At 46.5% G+C, this 24,659-nt stretch overlaps 1 pseudogene; it reads left to right on the forward strand.

Moving 5' to 3' along the window:
* The first annotated feature begins 7,860 nt into the window (after positions 1 to 7,860).
* LOC134946144 (5S ribosomal RNA) lies at positions 7,861 to 7,979 on the forward strand (annotated as a pseudogene).
* Positions 7,980 to 24,659: the final 16,680 nt, after the last annotated feature.

Below are 24,659 nucleotides of genomic sequence, written 5' to 3' on the forward strand. Positions count from 1 at the left end.
AATTTTATGTGAACATCAATGAGAGTGCACCTATTTAAGAATATTGAAAATCAGAGCCGACAGGAAGAGGATTGAGGAAAGATGGAGTAAAAAGGTGGATCTGCTTTCCACGTTAGACCTGATCCAATATTCCCACTCATGTGGTGCAATGTACCAGGAATCGTAAATGAGAGTCCACGAAGGATAGTGATCTATAGACTGTTGAAGTTAATGAGAATCATGATCTATAGACAATTTGAAATTAATAAAAATACAGTCAGAAAAACACTATCACAGGTATATTACAGTATATCCCGACAGATAGTGCATGATAGGAGATGCTGATTGAAACAGATAAATGCGTAGTCACTCTGGTGATACGGTCTATTTCAAAACTGAGGGTAAGGTCTGGGATCTATAGGGTTAAGCACTGAGGTGACTGATTTATAGAAACTATACCAACATATATCTGTTAACCATGTGTGTCATACACTGTTTGCCACGTAGTCCCGGATAGAATATGGGATGCTAATATATACTAATTATCTGCATGCATAAATTGCTATGAGGAGGCAATAATAAAAATGGATGAATACCAGCACTTAAATAAGTATAACAAATATAATGGTCAAAAATTAATAACACCTAAACTAGGCGTTAGTTTCCAATAGGTTCACTCAATGCTAGGTGAGTGCTAATGAATAAAGGTCTCTAGATAATCACCCCTATGATACGTACTAGGTACGAGATAATTCAAGCGGTACTGCTAGGTTTTGTAAGTAGGAGTTGCTATCCGTGTCAGAGAGCCACAGGATAGTAATGCTTACAGTTTCACCAGAGATCAGGGTAAGCCGAGAGAGCAAGGCAGATAAATGAAGCTAAATGCCAGGATACGGTAGTGTCGACGGGACCCCTGTTCCTAAATGCGGAAGACGCGTTTCGCCCTAGGGCTTGTTCACTTCCGGGTTCCGTGCTGTACGGTGTAGGGAGAGGGCTTTTATGTCCGCCCCGGTTAAGGCTTAGCCAATCATGTGGTGTGGTGTGGTGGGTGTGATCTCCCCATATGTGTAGTTGCTAGGAGACCGCATGCATAAGGACGTCAGATAGGGAGGCGGGAGATACATAACTTATCGCGAGATCGCGGGCGCCATCTTGGATGTGGGAAGAAAATCTTGAAGGTTTGTGTGGGCAGTTACTAAGAGACTGAGAATAGCGGAGCGAAAAACGTCATTGCCGGAGGCTAGAAACATTGGGTGATGGTAAATCACCAATTAAGATATGTCGTATGATGAATGTGATCTCCCCGTATGTGTAGTTGCTGGGAGACCATATTTACTGGTGACGTCAGATCGAGAGACAGCAGATGCACCTCATATCGCGAGAGCACGGGCGCCATCTTAAAGGTGGGAGAAATGCCATAGAGAATAGGGTTTGTATAAGCGGTTGCTAAGATACTGATAATACAGAGCTGAGAAGTCATAACCGGAGGGCTGTGAACATTAGGTGGTAGTAAATCACCATTGTTAGATATAAGAATACTAAATAGTGGATAGGTGGCAAAAGCCCTTATTGCATTGCTGCGTTATAAAGGATGCTAATGTTGCCATTTGATATTAGGTGATACAAATAGATTAAATATTTGGGAAGAACTATACATGGGGGATGAGGGAATGTGATGAGATGGGGATATAATAATGAGAGAAAATAAAATATGATATGAAAAATCTATAAGATATATAAAGAAATAAATAACCTAAAATTATGACTGGAAGTGGATAACAGATAAAGATAATAATTTATTAGTACCATACTTGATTATAGGGAAATATTAAAATGAAATTAAATTAAAATGAGAATAAAATTAAAAAAATTTTTTGAAAAGTAAAATGATAAATAAATAAATGATAAATAATAAATGAATAAAAAATATATTGATAAATGAAAGGTGAAAAATGAAAAATGAAAAGCAAACAGGATAGGCCTGGGGGAAATTGTAATGGAGGGGCTGGACGTGCCTAAGGGGCCATGATAAAAGGGAGGTAAATGTAGGAGTGGAGGGGTCGGATTGTGACAGTGATAATACTGTATGTACGTAGGAAAGCAGGTGTCGGGGTGCAGTAACAAGTCAACAAATGAAAGGGGTGAGTGGAAGCTGAGGATGGGATGTGAGTGCAAGGGGGTGCAATGACCATGGGAATAGATAAAATAATTAGTCTTGCATTTGTGAGGATAGAAAAGAAGATGAGGGGTGGGTGTGAGTGGTTATGATTGATGGGGGAAAATCAGGGATAAATGTCTGGTGGGTGTGGGCTATTGGTGAAGAATGGAAATGGGAACTAGGTGTAAAGAGGAATGTTGGATGGGAAAGGGGGATGATGAAGTCAGGTGTTAAAAAGTGATGTAAATATGGAAGATGAGAGGTGCATGGAAATTGTGTGCAGTGAAAGGTGTAGGTGTATCCATGACCTGTGGGAAAAATGATAAAAAGAGGAATATAAATTCAGAACATATAAATGGTAAGTGAAAAGCTAAATTACAAGAAAGCTCCATAATTAATGGTTTCATTCAAGCCAAAGGGTTTCAGGCTGTTCAGGCGGAAAATCCACTCACTCTCCTTTTTGTATAGTTCTTTTGTTATGTCTCCTCCTCGTATTCCGAGATGTACTCGATCCAAGCAGAAAGTCTTGAACCCTTTGATGGATCCTTTATGCACAGAGTTGAAATGTCTTGCTACTGAAGTGAGCTGTTTCATTCTGTTTAAATCTCTGGAGGCATTACGGATGTTCCCAAGGTGTTCCAAAATTCTTTCTTTCCATTTGCGAGTGGTCATGCCCACATACTTAAGATTACACTCGCACGTTATGCAATATATCACCGCCTGCGTATTACAATTGAAGAAATATTGTAACTTAACAGGCTGGTCAAACTTATCGATGACCGTGTTGGTTTGCAAAATTTGGGGGCATGCTTTGCAGTGGCCGCAGGGGAAAGAGCCTGTGATGATAGGTTTTTTGATATTTGAAGAGATCAAATGGCTGTGCACTAGCTGGTCTCTCATATTTTTTGATCTGCGCCAGCTCATTTGCAATGGGGAGTCGAAGAGGGGTGCCAAATCTGGGTCCAATTGTAAGATTGGAAGATGTCTAGTTATTGCTCCCTTCAACTTCCTCCATTCAGGGCAGAAGGTCCCAATGAAGCGAACGGTGTCTTCCTGCTCCGTGCTCTTATTTTTCTTTCCAAAGATCAAACTCTCTCTTTTGGTTTTTGCTATGGCAGTGTATGCCCGCTTGAGTGAGCGTCTGCTGTAGCCTCTATCCAGTAGACGGTTGGTTAATTCCAAGCTTTTGGCCTTGAAAGTTGAATCTTCCGAGCAATTACGTCTTAGGCGTAGATATTCCCCTTTAGGGATGTTCTCCACAGTGGGCGGAAAATGAGAGCTTGTTTGGTGTAGGAGGCTGTTAGTAGCCGTCTCCTTACGGAATAATTCCGTTTCCAAAAATCCTGCATTGGATTTATAAATACTAAGGTCTAAGAATGGTACTCTCGTTGGGCTGATAAAGTGTGTCAAGTTGATGTTGAGTTCATTGTGATTAAGAATCTGAATGAACTCCAGAAGTAAGTTCTTATCACCGTTCCAAATCACGAAGACATCGTCGATGTATCTTAGCCATAGTATTATATGTGTGGTGTATTTTTCATTGCAGATGTCAAACACGTGAAAGTGCTCCCACCACCCTAGGAAGAGATTCGCATATGTAGGTGCACATGCTGCCCCCATAGCGGTTCCCCTGATTTGTAAGAAAAACTGGTCTTGAAAAACAAAATAATTTTTTGAGAGGACAAAAGTAAGTAGCTGTAACAAAAAATCCGAGAAATCATTGGAACCAATTTGATCCAAAAAGAATTTGGTTGCAGCCAAACCTTGTTGGTGATTGATGCTCGAGTAGAGTGCACTCTACTCGAGCATCAATCACCAACAAGGTTTGGCTGCAACCAAATTCTTTTTGGATCAAATTGGTTCCAATGATTTCTCGGATTTTTTGTTACAGCTACTTACTTTTGTCCTCTCAAAAAATTATTTTGTTTTTCAAGACCAGTTTTTCTTACAAATCAGGGGAACCGCTATGGGGGCAGCATGTGCACCTACATATGCGAATCTCTTCCTAGGGTGGTGGGAGCACTTTCACGTGTTTGACATCTGCAATGAAAAATACACCACACATATAATACTATGGCTAAGATACATCGACGATGTCTTCGTGATTTGGAACGGTGATAAGAACTTACTTCTGGAGTTCATTCAGATTCTTAATCACAATGAACTCAACATCAACTTGACACACTTTATCAGCCCAACGAGAGTACCATTCTTAGACCTTAGTATTTATAAATCCAATGCAGGATTTTTGGAAACGGAATTATTCCGTAAGGAGACGGCTACTAACAGCCTCCTACACCAAACAAGCTCTCATTTTCCGCCCACTGTGGAGAACATCCCTAAAGGGGAATATCTACGCCTAAGACGTAATTGCTCGGAAGATTCAACTTTCAAGGCCAAAAGCTTGGAATTAACCAACCGTCTACTGGATAGAGGCTACAGCAGACGCTCACTCAAGCGGGCATACACTGCCATAGCAAAAACCAAAAGAGAGAGTTTGATCTTTGGAAAGAAAAATAAGAGCACGGAGCAGGAAGACACCGTTCGCTTCATTGGGACCTTCTGCCCTGAATGGAGGAAGTTGAAGGGAGCAATAACTAGACATCTTCCAATCTTACAATTGGACCCAGATTTGGCACCCCTCTTCGACTCCCCATTGCAAATGAGCTGGCGCAGATCAAAAAATATGAGAGACCAGCTAGTGCACAGCCATTTGATCTCTTCAAATATCAAAAAACCTATCATCACAGGCTCTTTCCCCTGCGGCCACTGCAAAGCATGCCCCCAAATTTTGCAAACCAACACGGTCATCGATAAGTTTGACCAGCCTGTTAAGTTACAATATTTCTTCAATTGTAATACGCAGGCGGTGATATATTGCATAACGTGCGAGTGTAATCTTAAGTATGTGGGCATGACCACTCGCAAATGGAAAGAAAGAATTTTGGAACACCTTGGGAACATCCGTAATGCCTCCAGAGATTTAAACAGAATGAAACAGCTCACTTCAGTAGCAAGACATTTCAACTCTGTGCATAAAGGATCCATCAAAGGGTTCAAGACTTTCTGCTTGGATCGAGTACATCTCGGAATACGAGGAGGAGACATAACAAAAGAACTATACAAAAAGGAGAGTGAGTGGATTTTCCGCCTGAACAGCCTGAAACCCTTTGGCTTGAATGAAACCATTAATTATGGAGCTTTCTTGTAATTTAGCTTTTCACTTACCATTTATATGTTCTGAATTTATATTCCTCTTTTTATCATTTTTCCCACAGGTCATGGATACACCTACACCTTTCACTGCACACAATTTCCATGCACCTCTCATCTTCCATATTTACATCACTTTTTAACACCTGACTTCATCATCCCCCTTTCCCATCCAACATTCCTCTTTACACCTAGTTCCCATTTCCATTCTTCACCAATAGCCCACACCCACCAGACATTTATCCCTGATTTTCCCCCATCAATCATAACCACTCACACCCACCCCTCATCTTCTTTTCTATCCTCACAAATGCAAGACTAATTATTTTATCTATTCCCATGGTCATTGCACCCCCTTGCACTCACATCCCATCCTCAGCTTCCACTCACCCCTTTCATTTGTTGACTTGTTACTGCACCCCGACACCTGCTTTCCTACGTACATACAGTATTATCACTGTCACAATCCGACCCCTCCACTCCTACATTTACCTCCCTTTTATCATGGCCCCTTAGGCACGTCCAGCCCCTCCATTACAATTTCCCCCAGGCCTATCCTGTTTGCTTTTCATTTTTCATTTTTCACCTTTCATTTATCAATATATTTTTTATTCATTTATTATTTATCATTTATTTATTTATCATTTTACTTTTCAAAAAAAATTTTTAATTTTATTCTCATTTTAATTTAATTTCATTTTAATATTTCCCTATAATCAAGTATGGTACTAATAAATTATTATCTTTATCTGTTATCCACTTCCAGTCATAATTTTAGGTTATTTATTTCTTTATATATCTTATAGATTTTTCATATCATATTTTATTTTCTCTCATTATTATATCCCCATCTCATCACATTCCCTCATCCCCCATGTATAGTTCTTCCCAAATATTTAATCTATTTGTATCACCTAATATCAAATGGCAACATTAGCATCCTTTATAACGCAGCAATGCAATAAGGGCTTTTGCCACCTATCCACTATTTAGTATTCTTATATCTAACAATGGTGATTTACTACCACCTAATGTTCACAGCCCTCCGGTTATGACTTCTCAGCTCTGTATTATCAGTATCTTAGCAACCGCTTATACAAACCCTATTCTCTATGGCATTTCTCCCACCTTTAAGATGGCGCCCGTGCTCTCGCGATATGAGGTGCATCTGCTGTCTCTCGATCTGACGTCACCAGTAAATATGGTCTCCCAGCAACTACACATACGGGGAGATCACATTCATCATACGACATATCTTAATTGGTGATTTACCATCACCCAATGTTTCTAGCCTCCGGCAATGACGTTTTTCGCTCCGCTATTCTCAGTCTCTTAGTAACTGCCCACACAAACCTTCAAGATTTTCTTCCCACATCCAAGATGGCGCCCGCGATCTCGCGATAAGTTATGTATCTCCCGCCTCCCTATCTGACGTCCTTATGCATGCGGTCTCCTAGCAACTACACATATGGGGAGATCACACCCACCACACCACACCACATGATTGGCTAAGCCTTAACCGGGGCGGACATAAAAGCCCTCTCCCTACACCGTACAGCACGGAACCCGGAAGTGAACAAGCCCTAGGGCGAAACGCGTCTTCCGCATTTAGGAACAGGGGTCCCGTCGACACTACCGTATCCTGGCATTTAGCTTCATTTATCTGCCTTGCTCTCTCGGCTTACCCTGATCTCTGGTGAAACTGTAAGCATTACTATCCTGTGGCTCTCTGACACGGATAGCAACTCCTACTTACAAAACCTAGCAGTACCGCTTGAATTATCTCGTACCTAGTACGTATCATAGGGGTGATTATCTAGAGACCTTTATTCATTAGCACTCACCTAGCATTGAGTGAACCTATTGGAAACTAACGCCTAGTTTAGGTGTTATTAATTTTTGACCATTATATTTGTTATACTTATTTAAGTGCTGGTATTCATCCATTTTTATTATTGCCTCCTCATAGCAATTTATGCATGCAGATAATTAGTATATATTAGCATCCCATATTCTATCCGGGACTACGTGGCAAACAGTGTATGACACACATGGTTAACAGATATATGTTGGTATAGTTTCTATAAATCAGTCACCTCAGTGCTTAACCCTATAGATCCCAGACCTTACCCTCAGTTTTGAAATAGACCGTATCACCAGAGTGACTACGCATTTATCTGTTTCAATCAGCATCTCCTATCATGCACTATCTGTCGGGATATACTGTAATATACCTGTGATAGTGTTTTTCTGACTGTATTTTTATTAATTTCAAATTGTCTATAGATCATGATTCTCATTAACTTCAACAGTCTATAGATCACTATCCTTCGTGGACTCTCATTTACGATTCCTGGTACATTGCACCACATGAGTGGGAATATTGGATCAGGTCTAACGTGGAAAGCAGATCCACCTTTTTACTCCATCTTTCCTCAATCCTCTTCCTGTCGGCTCTGATTTTCAATATTCTTAAATAGGTGCACTCTCATTGATGTTCACATAAAATTCTCTACTACCATACCACGCTGCCAACGCCCGATCTCGTCTGATCTTGGAAGCTAAACAGCGTTGGGCCAAGTCAGTACCAGGAAGGGGGACCACCTGCGAATACCTGGTGTTGTAGAGTAGGATTTTTTCCTCACCTATGTGGTAGCAACACCAACAGCAGTATCACCACTTGTTTTCTTTACTCTGCAATCTCCAGACCTTTGGTCACGGGCACCATCTACGTGAGGTGCCATATTTACCTCTACCGTTATTACTGTCTCAAATCCAGATAGGAGCATGTCCATTTTTCTTGTATTATACTCAGAGGAATGACTTCTGATCATTTCTCTAATTCTACTTAAGCCAAGAGAGCATAGTTATTATCATTATTTTTGTGTCTTGACTACCCTGTGGTTCCATCAATACAGCAAGTCTGTACTGGTCAAGTGGGAATGGGGGTATGACCAACTAATGTCTACCGCCCTTCCACACACTTTTAATCATTAAGAGACCAGAACATTTTTTATCTCACTAAGATGCTCGGTATATTGCATTCTTAAAGGATAGATCTCCGGTAACAACCTCGTTTGTAATATTAGTCAATAAAAGTTATGTTTTAACCATTTATCTCAATTACCTTATCAAATTTACTTCTTTTCTATAAGTGTGCGCCCACACAAGAGCCTTCTGTCCTCTCCCCTTTGTATAAAAATTTTGAACTACAGCTCCCCAACCTCTGAGACTCGCGTCCGTCGTTAGAATTATCCATTTCCAGGCACCGAACCGTTTCCCTGCGGTTAGATTGTGTACTTTGAGCCACCAGAGTAGAGATACCCTGGCCATGGTGACAACCTCACCCTGTGGTGAATCTGCAGATGCGAGCCCGACCACTGTGCGAGCACATCCAGTTGAAAAGGACGTGAGTGAAATCTCCTGAACTGACGCGCATCAAAAGCCGCCACCATTGTGCCTAAGAGGAGAATGTACAAATGTACCGAGACTGTGCGTGGCTTGAGCACTAATCGTACCAGATGACGAATAATCTGTACTTTCTGTTCTGGTAGGTAAATTCTTTGATTTACCGAATCGAGAATCATACCTAGGAAATGAAGTAGTTGAGACGGAATTATATGTCATTTCTTGAAGTTGACAATCCAACCGTTCTGAACTAGTACATTGTACTTTAGAAACACATGTTGGAGGAGCATCTGTTGAGACGGAGCTGTGATGAGCGGATCGTCCAAGTACGGAACTATTATCACTCCCAGGGATCTGAGATGAGCTATCATCACAGACATCACTTTGGTGAATACCCGAGGCGCTGACGAAAGGCCAAACGGTAGAGCCTGAAACTGGTAATGATTCTGGCGTATTGCAAAACGCAAGAACCTCTGATGAGGTTGCCAAATCGGAATGTGTAAGTACACATCCTTGAGAGCTAGCGCAATCATGAATTCCTTTGGCTCTAAACCTGCAATTACTGAGCGCAGAGATTCCATCTTGAATCTGTAGTAAGTGACGTACCGATTGAGACCCTTTAAGTTCAATATTGGCCTGACTGAGCCATCCGGCTACGGTACCACAAACAGACTGGAATAATAACCCTGACCCTGTTGGTGTACAGGGACCGGAATCAAAACTGCTGAATCCAGTAGGGACTGAATAGCAATTTGCAGAACCGCCCTCTTGTCGTCCGACAGAGGCAGTCCTGTCTTGAAAAACCGCAGTGGCGGAAGACAGTCGAACTCTATTTTGTAACCTCCTAACACTAAATTGCGGATCCACCCATCCGCGGATGTCTGGAACCACGCCAAATGGAACGTCTGAAGGCGTGCTCCCACAATCGGAGAACCGAGTGGGCAGGTAGCCCGTCATGCCACTGGCTTGTCGGTGACCTTTGAGTCCTGACGACTGGTGTTGGTTTGTTGGAAACCACGGCCTCGTCTGCCAGGCGTGGCTGTTCCTCTACCACGGCCTCGACAGGGCTGACGTCTAAAAGATTTGAACGCCAGCCAGAGTATTTCCGTCTAGGTACCGTTGGCGGCAATGGTAGGAAAACAGACTTCCCTCCCGTGGCCTCAGAAACCATTTGTCCAATTGAGGACCAAACAACTTCTCGCCCCCGTAAGGTAACGCCTCTATACCTCTCTTAACCTCTGCCTCCGCTTGCCAAGATCGCAGCCAGAATGCTCGTCGTGCCGTAACTAGCGACGATGAAATGCGAGAAGTGAGCTGACAGACGTCAGTAGAAGCTGTACATAGATACTCAGCAGCTTCCCAGATTTGATCAGCGAGAATTATAAGGTGATCGTCACTTAGGGCAGACTTTGAGACAGACGATTTCACCATTGGCGGATTCTCCCATGTAGATGTCACAGACTCTGGAAACGGGTTACTAGACTTAAATCGGCGAGGTATAGAAAACCGTTTATCCGGATTTTTCCGTGTTTCTACTAACATCTTATTAAGAGATTCCGAAACAGGAAAACATTGGAGATCTCTGTCGTTTAGTAAATACGACTTCATCATTTGTCAGAGGCTCCTCAGTCTCTGTACACTTCAGAGACGGACGCACCGCTCTGATGAGATTATCAATGCCTGGGCTGTCAAAATCTTCACTATCTGACTGCTGGTCTACTTCGCCCTCCTCACCCTCATCTTGCGCAGTGAGGTCAGGCATAGAATCGTCAGAATACAACATAGCAAAAACTGGTAAATCATAAGACAAAATAAGAATTTACTTACCGATAATTCTATTTCTCATAGTCCGTAGTGGATGCTGGGGACTCCGAAAGGACCATGGGGAATAGCGGCTCCGCAGGAGACTGGGCACAAAAGTAAAAGCTTTGAGACTACCTGGTGTGCACTGGCTCCTCCCCCTATGACCCTCCTCCAAGCCTCAGTTAGGATACTGTGCCCGGACGAGCGTACACAATAAGGAAGGATTTTGAATCCCGGGTAAGACTCATACCAGCCACACTAATCACACCGTACAACTTGTGATCTGAACCCAGTTAACAGCATGATAACAGAAGGAGCCTCTGAAAAGATGGCTCACAACAACAATAACCCGATTTTTGTAACAATAACTATGTACAAGTAATGCAGACAATCCGCACTTGGGATGGGCGCCCAGCATCCACTACGGACTATGAGAAATAGAATTATCGGTAAGTAAATTCTTATTTTCTCTAACGTCCCCAGGACCATGGGGATTATACCAAAGCTCCCAAACAGGCGGGAGAGTGCGGATGACTCTGCAGCACCGAATGAGAGAACTCCAGGTCCTCCTCAGCCAGGGTATCAAATTTGTAGAATTTAGCAAACGTGTTTTCCCCTGACCAAGTAGCTGCTCGGCAAAGTTGTAAAGCCGAGACCCCTCGGGCAGCCGCCCAAGATGAGCCCACTTTCCGTGTGGAATGGGCTTTTACAGATTTTGGCTGTGGCAGGCCTGCCACAGAATGTGCAAGCTGAATTGTACTACAAATCCAACGAGCAATCGTCTGCTTAGAAGCAGGAGCACCCAGCTTGTTGGGTGCATACAGGATAAACAGCGAGTCAGATTTTCTGACTCCAGCCGTCCTGGAAACATATATTTTCAGGGCCCTGACTACGTCCAGCAACTTGGAATCCTCCAAGTCCCTAGTAGCCGCAGGCACCACAATAGGCTGGTTTAAGTGAAATGCTGAAAACCACCTTAGGGAGAAATTGAGGACGAGTCCTCAATTCTGCCCTGTCCGTATGAAAAATTAGGTAAGGGCTTTTATAGGATAAAGCCGCCAATTCTGAAACACGCCTGGCTGAAGCCAGGGCTAACAGCATTACCACTTTCCATGTGAGATATTTTAAGTCCACAGTGGTGAGTGGTTCAAACCAATGTGATTTTAGGAATCCCAAAACTACATTGAGATCCCAAGGTGCCACTGGAGGCACAAAAGGAGGCTGTATATGCAGTACTCCCTTGACAAACGTCTGAACTTCAGGAACAGAAGCTAGTTCTTTTTGGAAGAATATTGACAAGGCCGAAATTTGAACCTTAATGGACCCTAATTTGAGGCCCATAGACAGTCCTGTTTGCAGGAAATGCAGGAATCGACCCAGTTGAAATTCCTCTGTAGGGGCCTTCCTGGCCTCGCACCACGCAACATATTTACGCCAAATACGGTGATAATGTTGTACGGTCACATCCTTCCTGGCTTTGATCAGGGTAGGGATGACTTCATCCGGAATGCCTTTTTCCTTCAGGATCCGGCGTTCAACCGCCATGCCGTCAAACGCAGCCGCGGTAAGTCTTGGAACAGACATGGTCCCTGCTGGAGCAGGTCCTTTCTTAGAGGTAGAGGCCACGGGTCTTCCGTGAGCATCTCTTGAATTTCCGGGTACCAAGTCCTTCTTGGCCAATCCGGAGCCACGAGTATAGTCTTTACTCCTCTCCTTCTTATGATTCTCAGTACTTTTGGTATGAGAGGAAGAGGAGGGAACACATACACTGACTGGTACACCCACGGTGTTACCAGAGCGTCCACAGCTATTGCCTGAGGGTCCCTTGACCTGGCGCAATATCTGTCCAGTTTTTTGTTGAGGCGGGACGCCATCATGTCCACCTTTGGTTTTTCCCAACGGTTCACAATCATGAGGAAGACTTCTGGGTGAAGTCCCCACTCCCCCGGGTGAAGATCGTGTCTGCTGAGGAAGTCTGCTTCCCAGTTGTCCACTCCCGGAATGAACACTGCTGACAGTGCTATCACATGATTTTCTGCCCAGCGAAGAATCCTTGCCACTTCCGTCATTGCCCCCCTGCTTCTTGTGCCGCCCTGTCTGTTTACGTGGGCGACTGCCGTGATGTTGTCCGACTGGATCAACACCGGCTGACCCTGAAGCAGAGGTCTTGCCTGACTTAGGGCATTGTAAACGGCCCTTAGTTCCAGGATATTTATGTGAAGTGACGTTTCCATGCTTGACCACAAGCCCTGGAAATTTCTTCCCTGTGTGACTGCTCCCCAGCCCCTCAGGCTGGCATCCGTGGTCACCAGGACCCAATCCTGAATGCCGAATCTGCGGCCCTCTAGGAGATGAGCACTCTGTAACCACCACAGGAGAGACACCCTTGTCCTTGGAAACAGGGTTATCCGCTGATGCATTTGAAGATGCGATCCGGACCATTTGTCCAGCAGATCCCACTGAAAAGTTCTTGCGTGGAATCTGCCGAATGGAATCGCTTCGTAAGAAGCCACCATTTTTCCCAGGACCCTTGTGCCTTGATGTACTGACACTTGGCCTGGTCTTAGGAGGTTCCTGACTAGGTCGGATAACTCCCTGGCTTTCTCTTCCGGGAGAAACACCTTTTTCTGTACTGTGTCCAGAATCATTCCTAGGAACAGCAGACGTGTCGTCGGAATCAGCTGCGATTTTGGAATATTTAGAATCCATCCGTGCTGTCGTAGTACTACTTGAGATAGTGCTACTCCGACCTCTAACTGTTCTCTGGACCTTGCCCTTATCAGGAGATCGTCCAAGTAAGGGATAATTAAGACGCCTTTTCTTCGAAGAAGAATCATCATTTCGGCCATTACCTTGGTAAAGACCCGGGGTGCCGTGGACAATCCAAACGGCAGCGTCTGAAACTGATAGTGACAGTTCTGTACCACAAACCTGAGGTATCCTTGGTGAGAAGGGCAAATTGGGACATGGAGGTAAGCATCCTTGATGTCCAGAGACACCATATAGTCCCCTTCTTCCAGGTTCGCTATCACTGCTCTGAGTGACTCCATCTTGAACTTGAACCTTTTTATGTAAGTGTTCAAGGATTTCAGATTTAAAATGGGTCTCACCGAGCCGTCCGGCTTCGGTACCACAAACAGCGTGGAATAATACCCCTTTCCCTGTTGTAGGAGGGGTACCTTGATTATCACATGCTGGGAATACAGCTTGTGAATGGCTTCCAATACCGCCTCCCTGTCGGGGGGAGACGTTGGTAAAGCAGACTTCAGGAACCGGCGAGGGGGAGACGTCTCGAATTCCAATTTGTACCCCTGAGATACTACCTGCAGGATCCAGGGGTCCACTTACGAGTGAGCCCACTGTGCGCTGAAATTCTTGAGACGGGCCCCCACCGTGCCTGAGTCCGCTTGTAAGGCCCCAGCGTCATGCTGAGGACTTGGCAGAAGCGGGGGAGGGCTTCTGTTCGTGGGAAGAGGCTGTCTGCTGCAGTCTTTTTCCCCTTCCTCTGCCCCGGGGCAGATATGAGTGGCCTTTTGCCCGCTTGCCCTTATGGGGACGAAAGGACTGAGCCTGAAAAGACGGTATCTTTTTCTGCTGTGAGGTGACTTGGGGTAAAAAGGTGGATTTCCCAGCCGTTGCCGTGGCCACCAGGTCCGATAGACCGACCCCAAATAACTCCTCCCCTTTATACGGCAATACTTCCATATGCCGTTTGGAATCCGCATCACCTGACCACTGTCGCGTCCATAACCCTCTTCTGGCAGAAATGGACATCGCACTTACTCTTGATGCCAGAGTGCAAATATCCCTCTGTGCATCACGCATATATAGAAATGCATCCTTTAAATGCTCTATAGTCAATAATATATTGTCCCTGGCCAGGGTATCAATATTTTCAGTCAGGGAATCCGACCAAGCCACCCCAGCACTGCACATCCAGGCTGAGGCGATCGCTGGTCGCAGTATAATACCAGTATGTGTGTATATACTCTTTAGGATATTTTCCAGCTTCCTATCAGCTGGTTCCTTGAGGGCGGCCGTATCAGGAGACGGTAACGCCACTTGTTTTGATAAGCGTGTGAGCGCCTTATCCACTCTAGGGGGTGTTTCCCAACGTGCCCTAACCTCTGGCGGGAAAGGGTATAATGCCAATAATTTTTTTAGAAATTAGCAGTTTTTTATCGGGGGAAACCCACGCTTCATCACACACCTCATTTAATTCATCTGATTCAGGAAAAACTACGGGTAGTTTTTTCACCCCCCACATAATACCCTTTTTTGTGGTATTTGTAGTATCAGAAATGTTCAAAACCTCCTTCATTGCCGTGATCATGTAACGTGTGGCCCTACTGGAAAATACGTTTGTTTCCTCACCGTCGACACTGGAGTCAGTGTCGGTGTCAGTGTCTGTATCGACCTGAGGTAACGGGCGTTTTATAGCCCCTGACGGTGTTTGAGACGCCTGTACAGGTATTAACTGATTTGCCGGCTGTCTCATGTCGTCAACAGTCTTTTGTAAAGTGCCGACACTATCACGTAATTCTTTCCATAAGACCATCCAGTCAGGTGTCGACTCCCTAGGGGGTGACATCACTAACACAGGCAATTGCTCCGCCTCCACATCATTTTCCTCCTCATACATGTCGACACAGCGTACCGACACACAGCACACACACAGGGAATGCTCTGATAGAGGACAGGACCCCACGAGCCCTTTGGGGAGACAGAGGGAGAGTTTGCCAGCACACACCAGAGCGCTATATATATATAGGGATAACCTTATATAAGTGTTTTTCCCTAATATAGCTGCTGTATATATTTATATGCCAATTTAGTGCCCCCCCTCTCTTGTTTTACCCTGTTTCTGTAGTGCAGGACTGCAGGGGAGAGTCAGGGAGCCTTCCTCCAACGGAGCTGTGAGGAAAATATGGCGCCAGTGTGCTGAGGAGATAGGCTCCGCCCCTTCTCGGCGGCCTTTCTCCCGCTTTTTTATGGAAAATTGGCAGGGGTTAAATGCATCCATATATCCCAGGAGCTATATGTGATGTATTTTTTGCCAAAAAAAGGTGTTTTATTGCGTCTCAGGGCGCCCCCCCCAGCGCCCTGCACCCTCAGTGACCGGAGTGTGAAGTGTGCTGAGAGCAATGGCGCACAGCTGCGGTGCTGTGCGCTACCTTATTGAAGACAGGATGTCTTCTGCCGCCGATTTTCCGGACCTCTTCAATCTTCTGGCTCTGTAAGGGGGCCGGCGGCGCGGCTCTGGGACCCATCCATGGCTGGGCCTGTGATCGTCCCTCTGGAGCTAATGTCCAGTAGCCTAAGAAGCCCAATCCACTCTGCACGCAGGTGAGTTCGCTTCTTCTCCCCTTAGTCCCTCGGTGCAGTGAGCCTGTTGCCAGCAGGTCTCACTGAAAATAAAAAACCTACTTTAAACTTTTACACTAAGCAGCTCAGGAGAGCCCCTTAGCCTGCACCCGTCTCGTTCGGGCACAAAAATCTAACTACTTGGAGGAGGGTTATAGGGGGAGGAGCCAGTGCACACCAGGTAGTCTCAAAGCTTTTACTTTTGTGCCCAGTCTCCTGCGGAGCCGCTATTCCCCATGGTCCTTTCGGAGTCCCCAGCATCCACTAGGACGTTAGAGAAATTATATTTATCCCATCTACCCAAAGTGGACTTGGACATTTGGCAACGCTGAGACCCCTCAGGTAGTTCTGGCGGTCTCACCCGAGACTCAGATCTTTCCGCTTCCCGCTCTTGTCGAGCGGCGGCCAATTCTGATTGCAACCCAGCCAAGACATTGGCTAGCATTTCCAATGGAGGGTCCGGGGATGAAACCGGCTTAGAAACCGGAGCCGAAATTATATTTGTAGCCGATTTCACAAAACATACTGTACATGTGGTAGATCCATCAGCTCTTACAGACCTTGCAGTGAATGCTGGTGCCTTACTCATTATGCAGACAGACAATACAATATACAAAAGACAGACACTTGCACAACTCAGTAAAAGTGTACTAAGGTGTGTGTAATAAGATTTTACTTACCGGTAAATCTATTTCTCGTAGTCCGTAGTGGATGCTGGGGACTCCGTAAGGACCATGGGGAATAGATGGGCTCCGCAGGAGACAGGGCACTCCAAGAAAGAATTAGGACTACTGGTGTGCACTGGCTCCTCCCTCTATGTCCCTCCTCCAGACCTCAGTTAAGGAAACTGTGCCCGGTAGAGCTGACAGTACAAGGAAAGGATTTTGGAATCCAGGGTAAGACTCATACCAGCCACACCAATCACACCGTATAACTTGTGATAACTTACCCAGTTAACAGTATGAACAACAACAGAGCATCAGACAAACCTGATACAACCATAACATAACCCTTATGTAAGCAATAACTATATACAAGTATTGCAGAAAAAGTCCGCACTTGGGACGGGCGCCCAGCATCCACTACGGACTACGAGAAATAGATTTACCGGTAAGTAAAATCTTATTTTCTCTAACGTCCTAGTGGATGCTGGGGACTCCGTAAGGACCATGGGGATTATACCAAAGCTCCCAAACGGGCGGGAGAGTGCGGATGACTCTGCAGCACCGAATGAGCAAACACAAGGTCCTCCTCAGCCAGGGTATCAAACTTGTAGCACTTTGCAAAGGTGTTTGAGCCTGACCAAGTAGCCGCTCGGCAAAGCTGTAATGCCGAGACCCCTCGGGCAGCCGCCCAAGAAGAGCCCACCTTCCTTGTGGAGTGGGCTTTTACTGATTTTGGAAGCGGCAATCCAGCCGCAGAATGAGCCTGCTGGATCGTGTTACAGATCCAGCGAGCAACAGTTTGCTTTGAAGCAGGAGCACCCAGCTTGTTGGATGCATACAGGATAAACAGCGACTCAGTTTTCCTGACTCTAGCCGTTCTGGCTACATGAACCTTCAAAGCCCTGACTACATCCAGTAACTCGGAATCCTCCAAGTCACAAGTAGCCACAGGCACCACAACAGGTTGGTTCATATGAAAAGATGACACCACATTTGGCAGAAATTGCGGACGAGTCTGCAATTCTGCCCTGTCCATATGGAAAACCAAATAGGGGCTTTTATGTGACAAAACCGCCAATTTTGACCCACGCCTAGCCGAAGCCAAGGCTAATAGCATGACCACCTTCCACGTGAGATATTTTAACTCCACGGTTTTAAGTGGCTCAAACCAGTGTGATTTCAGGAAATTCAACACCACGTAAAGATCCCAAGGTGCCACTGGGGGCACAAACGGGGGCTGAATATGCAGCACTCCCTTTACAGACGTCTGAACTTCAGGTAGAGAAGCTAGTTCTTTTTGAAAGAAAATGGATAGGGCCGAAATCCGGACCTTAATGGACCCCAATTTCAGGCCCAAAGTCACTCCCGACTGTAGGAAGTGAAGGAAACGGCCCAGCTGGAATTCCTCTGTAGGGGCATTCCCAGCCTCACACCAAGCAACATATTTTCGCCGTATACGGTGATAATGTTTAGCCGTCACATCCTTCCTAGCCTTTATTAGCGTCGGAATTACCTCATCCGGAATCCCTTTTTCTACTAGGATCCGGCGTTCAACCGCCCTGCCGTCAAACGCAGTCGCGGTAAGTCTTGGAACAGACAAGGTCCCTGCTGCAACAGATCCTGCCCTAGCGGCAGAGGCCATGGGTCCTCAGCGAGCATTTCTTGCACCTCTGGATACCAAGTCCCTCTAGGCTAATCCGGAACAATGAGTATTGTTCTCACTCCTCTTTTCCTTACGATTCTCAGCACCTTGGGTATGAGAGGAAGAGGAGAAACCACATAAACCGACTGGAACATCCACGGTGTCACCAGTGCGTCTACAGTTATCGCCTGAGGGTCTCTTGACCTGGCGCAATACCACTGTAGCTTTTTGTTGAGGCGGGATGCCATCATGTCCACCTGTGGCAGTTCCAACCGACCTACAATCTGCGTGAAGACTTCTTGATGAAGTCCCCACTCTCCCGGGTGGATGTCGTGCCTTCTGAGGAAGTTTGCTTCCCAGTTGTCCACTCCCTGAATGAACACTGCTGACAGTGCTCATACGTGATTCTCCGCCCATTGAAGAATTCTGGTGGCTTCCGCCATCGCCACCCTGCTCCTTGTGCCGCCTTGGCGGTTTACATGAGCCACTGCGGTGATGTTGTCTGATTGAATCAGCACCGATTGGTTGCGAAGCAGGGTCTCCGCGTGACTTAGGGTGTTGTATATGGCCCTTAGTTCCAGGATATTGATGTGAAGGCAAGTCTCCTGACTTGACCACAGCCCTTGGAAACTTCTTCCCTGAGTGACTGCCCCCCACCCTCGGAGGCTTGCATCCGTGGTCACCAGGACCCAGTCCTGAATGTCGAACCTGCGGCCCTCGAGAAGTTGAGTACTCTGCAGCCACGACAGAAGAGACACCCTGGCCATGGGGGATAGGGTGATCAGCCGATGCATCTGTAGATGCGATCCGGACCACTTGTCCAACAGATCCCATTGAAAAGGTCCTTGCATGGAACCTGCCGAAGGGAATGGCCTCGTATGACGCCACCATCTTTCCCAGGACTCTCGTGCAGTGATGCACCGACACCTGTTTTGGTTTTAAGAGGTCTCTGACCAGTGTCATGAGCTCCCGAGCCTTCTCCGTCGGGAGAAAAACCTTCTTCTGGTCTGTGTCCAGAATCATGCCCAGGAAGGGCAGACGCGTCGTAGGAATCAGCTGTGACTTTGGAATATTTAGAATCCAGCCGTGCTGTTGTAGCACCTCCCGAGATAGTGCTACCCCGACCAACAACTGCTCCCTGGACCTCGCCTTTATCAGGAGATCGTCCAAGTACGGGATAATTAAAACTCCCTTCTTTCGAAGGAGTATCATCATTTCGGCCATTACCTTGGTAAAGACCCTCAGAGCCGTGGATAGACCGAACGGCAACGTCTGGAATTGGTAATGACAATCCTGTACCACAAATCTGAGGTACTCCTGGTGAGGATGGTAAATGGGGATATGCAGGTAAGTATCCTTGATGTCCAGTGATACCATGTAATCCCCCTCGTCCAGGCTTGCAATAACCACCCTGAGCGATTCCATCTTGAACTTGAATTTTTTTATATATGTGTTCAAGGATTTCAAATTTAAAATGGGTCTCACCGAACCGTCCGGTTTCGGTACCACAAACATTGTGGAATAGTAACCCCGTCCTTGTTGAAGTAGGGGCACCTTTACTATCACCTGTTGTGAATACAGCTTGTGAATTGCCTGTAACACTGCCTCCCTGCCTGAGGGAGTGGTTGGTAAGGCAGATTTGAGGAAACGGCGGGGGGGAGACGTCTCGAATTCCAGCTCGTACCCCTGAGATACTACTTGAAATATCCAGGGATCCACCCGTGAGCGAGCCCACTGATTGCTGAAATATTTGAGACGGGCCCCCACCGTACCTGGCTCCGCCTGTGGAGCCCCAGCGTCATGCTGTGGACTTAGAGGAAGCGGGGGAGGACTTTTGCTCCTGGGAACTGGCTGTATGCTGCAGCTTTTTCCCTCTACCTCTGCCTCTGGGCAGAAAGGACGCGCCCTTAACCCGCTTGCCCCTATTGGGCCGAAAGGACTGTACCTGATAATACGGTGCTTTCTTTGGCTGTGAGGGAACATGGGGTAAAAATGTAGACTTCCCAGCTGTTGCTGTGGAAACGAGGTCCGAGAGACCATCCCCGAACAACTCCTCACCCTTATAAGGCAGAACTTCCATGTGCCTTTTAGAATCTGCATCTCCTGTCCACTGCCGAGTCCATAACCCTCTCCTGGCAGAAATGGACATTGCACTAATTTTAGATGCCAGCCGGCAAATATCCCTCTGTGTATCCCTCATATATAAAAGTGCGTCTTTAATATGCTCTACGGTTAGCAATATAGTGTCCCTGTCTAGGGTATCAATATTTTCCGACAGGGAATCGGACCACGCAGCTGCAGCACTGCACATCCATGCTGAAGCAATAGCTGGTCTCAGTATAACACCTGTGTGTGTATATATAGACTTCAGGATAGCCTCCTGCTTTCTATCAGCAGATTCCTTCAGGGCGACCGTATCCGGAGACGGTAGTGCCACCTTCTTTGACAAGCGTGTGAGCGCTTTATCCACCCTAGGGGATGTTTCCCAACGTGCCCTATCCTCTGGCGGGAAAGGGTACGCCATTAGTAGCCTCTTAGAAATTACCAGTTTCTTATCAGGGGAAGCCCACGCTTCTTCACACACTTCATTTAACTCCTCAGATGGAGGAAAAGCTACTGGTAGTTTTTTCTCTCCAAACATAATACCCTTTTTTGTGGTACCTGGGGTAACATCAGAAATGTTCAACACATTTTTCATAGCCTCAATCATGTAACGTGTGGCCCTACTGGAAGTTACATTAGTCTCATCGTCGTCGACACTGGAGTCAGTATCCGTGTCGACATCTGTGTCTGCCATCTGAGGTAGCGGGCGTTTTAGAGCCCCTGATGGCTTTTGAGACGCCTGGGCAGGCACAGGCTGAGAAGCCGGCTGTCCCACATTTGGTATGTCGTCAAACCTTTTATGCAAGGAGTCGACACTGTTGCGTAATTCCTTCCACAGCACCATCCACTCAGATGTCGACCCCGCAGGGGGTGACATCACATTTATCGGCATCTGCTCCGCCTCCACATAAGCCTCCTCATCAAACATGTCGACACAGCCGTACCGACACACCACATACACACAGGGAATGCTCTGACAGAGGACAGGACCCCACAAAGCCCTTTGGGGAGACAGAGAGAGAGTATGCCAGCACACACCAGAGCGCTATATAACAGGGATCCCACTATAAATGAGTGTTTTCCCTTATAGCTGCTTATTTTATATACTGCGCCTAAATTTAATGTCCCCCCTCTCTTTTTTACCCTTATGTAGCTTGACAACTGCAGGGGAGAGCCAGGGAGCGTCCTTCCAGCGGAGCTGTGAGGGAAAAATGGCACCAGTGTGCTGAGGGAGATGGCCCCGCCCCTTTTCCGGCAGACTTCTCCCGCTTTTTCTGGAATTCTGGCAGGGGTATTTTTACACCTATATAGCCTTCCTGACTATATATGGTGTAGATTTGCCAGCCAAGGTGTCTTATATTGCCCTCAGGGCACCCCCCCCCCCAGCGCCCTGCACCCATCAGTGACCGGAGTGTGAGGTGTGCATGAGGAGCAATAGCGCACAGCTGCAGTGCTGTGCGCTACCTTGTTGAAGACAGAAGTCTTCTGCCGCAGATTTTCAGGAACACTTCTTGCTTCTGGCTCTGTAAGGGGGCCGGCGGCGCGGCTCCGGGACCGAACAGCGAGGTCGGGTCCTGTGGTCGATCCCTCTGGAGCTAATGGTGTCCAGTAGCCCAAGAAGCCCAAGCTACCACCAGTTAGGTAGGTTCGCTTCTTCTCCCCTTAGTCCCTCGTTGCAGTGAGTCTGTTGCCAGCAGATCTCACTGTAAAATAAAAAACCTAAAATATACTTTCTTTCTAGGAGCTCAGGAGAGCCCCTAGTGTGCATCCAGCTCAGCCGGGCACAAGATTCTAACTGAAGTCTGGAGGAGGGTCATAGTGGGAGGAGCCAGTGCACACCAGTAGTCTAAAGCTTTCTTTTAGTTGTGCCCAGTCTCCTGCGGAGCCGCTATTCCCCATGGTCCTTACAGAGTCCCAGCATCCACTTAGGACGTCAGAGAAATTATATATATATATATATATATATATATATAGCGCCGCAGTGCAGTACACGTGGCCACTACTATATGAAATCTGATCCCAAATTCCCACTAACACCCCTGCGCCATCCGGTGGAGTAGAGATGTATGACAAGGATGTTCTGGAATCAGAAACAGAAAGAACAGGAAGCATGGTTAAAAATGGCTGCCATGCTTACAGGTAGAAAATAAGATTTTACTTACCGATAAATCTATTTCTCGTAGTCCGTAATGGATGCTGGGAACTCCGTAAGGACCATGGGGAATAGCGGCTCCGCAGGAGACTGGGCACATCTAAAGAAAGCTTTAGGACTAGCTGGTGTGCACTGGCTCCTCCCCCTATGACCCTCCTCCAAGCCTCAGTTAGGATACTGTGCCCGGACGAGCGTACATAATAAGGAAGGATATTGAATCCCGGGTAAGACTCATACCAGCCACACCAATCACACCGTACAACTTGTGATCTGAACCCAGTTAACAGTATGATAACAACGAAGGAGCCTCTGAAAAGATGGCTCACAACAACAATAACCCGATTTAGTTAACAATAACTATGTACAAGTATTGCAGACAATCCGCACTTGGGATGGGCGCCCAGCATCCACTACGGACTACGAGAAATAGATTTATCGGTAAGTAAAATCTTATTTTCTCTGACGTCCTAGTGGATGCTGGGAACTCCGTAAGGACCATGGGGATTATACCAAAGCTCCCAAACGGGCGGGAGAGTGCGGATGACTCTGCAGCACCGAATGAGAGAACTCCAGGTCCTCCTCAGCCAGGGTATCAAATTTGTAGAATTTAGCAAACGTGTTTGCCCCTGACCAAGTAGCTGCTCGGCAAAGTTGTAAAGCCGAGACCCCTCGGGCAGCCGCCCAAGATGAGCCCACTTTCCTTGTGGAATGGGCTTTTACAGATTTTGGCTGTGGCAGGCCTGCCACAGAATGTGCAAGCTGAATTGTACTACAAATCCAACGAGCAATAGTCTGCTTTAGAAGCAGGAGCACCCAGCTTGTTGGGTGCATACAGGATAAACAGCGAGTCAGACTTTCTGACTCCAGCCGTCCTGGAAACATATATTTTCAGGGCCCTGACCACGTCAAGTAACTTGGAGTCCTCCAAGTCCCTAGTAGCCGCAGGCACCACAATAGGTTGGTTCATGTGAAAAGCAGAAACCACCTTAGGGAGAAAATTGAGGACGAGTCCTCAATTCTGCCCTGTCAGAATGAAACATTAAGTAAGGGCTTTTATATGATAAAAGCCGCCAATTCTGACACACGCCTGGTTGAACCAGGGCTAACCGCATCGTCACCTTCCATGTGAGATATTTTAAGTCCATAGTGGTGAGTGGTTCAAACCAATGTGACTTAAGGAACCTCAAAACAACATTGAGATCCCAAGGTGCCACTGGAGGCACAAAAGGAGGTTGTATATGCAGTACCCCTTTTACAAATGTCTGAACTTCAGGTACTGAAGCCAGTTCTTTCTGGAAGAAAATCGACAGGGCCGAAATTTGAACCTTAATGGACCCTAATTTTAGGCCCATAGACAGTCCTGTCTGCAGGAAATGGAGGAAACGACCTAGTTGAAACTCCTCTGTAGGGGCCTTCTTGGCCTCACACCACGCAACATATTTTTGCCAAATGCGGTGATAATGTTTTGCGGTTACATCCTTCCTGGCTTTGACCAGGGTAGGGATGACTTCATCTGGAATGCCTTTTTCCTTCAGGATCCGGCGTTCAACCGCCATGCCGTCAAACGCAGCAGCGGTAAGTCTTGGAACAGACAAGGCCCCTGCTGGAGCAGGTCCTTTCTTAGAGGTAGAGGCCACGGGTCTTCCGTGAGCATCTCTTGAAATTCCGGGTACCAAGTCCTTCTTGGCCAATCCGGAACCACGAGTATCGTTCTTACTCCTCTCCTTCTTATGATTCTCAGTACTTTTGGTATGAGAGGCAGAGGAGGGAACACATACACTGACTGGTACACCCACGGTGTCACCAGAGCGTCCACCGCTATTGCCTGAGGGTCCCTTGACCTTGCGCAATATCTGTCCATTTTCTTGTTAAGACGGGACGCCATCATGTCCACCTTTGGTTTTTCCCAACGGTTTACAATCAGTTGGAAGACTTCTGGGTGAAGTCCCCACTCCCCCGGGTGGAGGTCATGCTGAGGAAGTCTGCTTCCCAGTTGTCCACTCCCTGAATGAACACTGCTGACAGTGCTATCACATGATTTTCCGCCCAGCAGAGAATCCTTGCAGCTTCTGCCATTGCCCTCCTGCTTCTTGTGCCGCCCTGTCTGTTTACGTGGGCGACAGCCGTGATGTTGTCCGACTGGATCAATACCGGTTGACCCTGAAGCAGAGG

Source organism: Pseudophryne corroboree, chromosome 7 (assembly GCF_028390025.1).
Source record: "Pseudophryne corroboree isolate aPseCor3 chromosome 7, aPseCor3.hap2, whole genome shotgun sequence".
Classification (NCBI taxonomy): Eukaryota; Metazoa; Chordata; class Amphibia; order Anura; family Myobatrachidae; genus Pseudophryne; species Pseudophryne corroboree.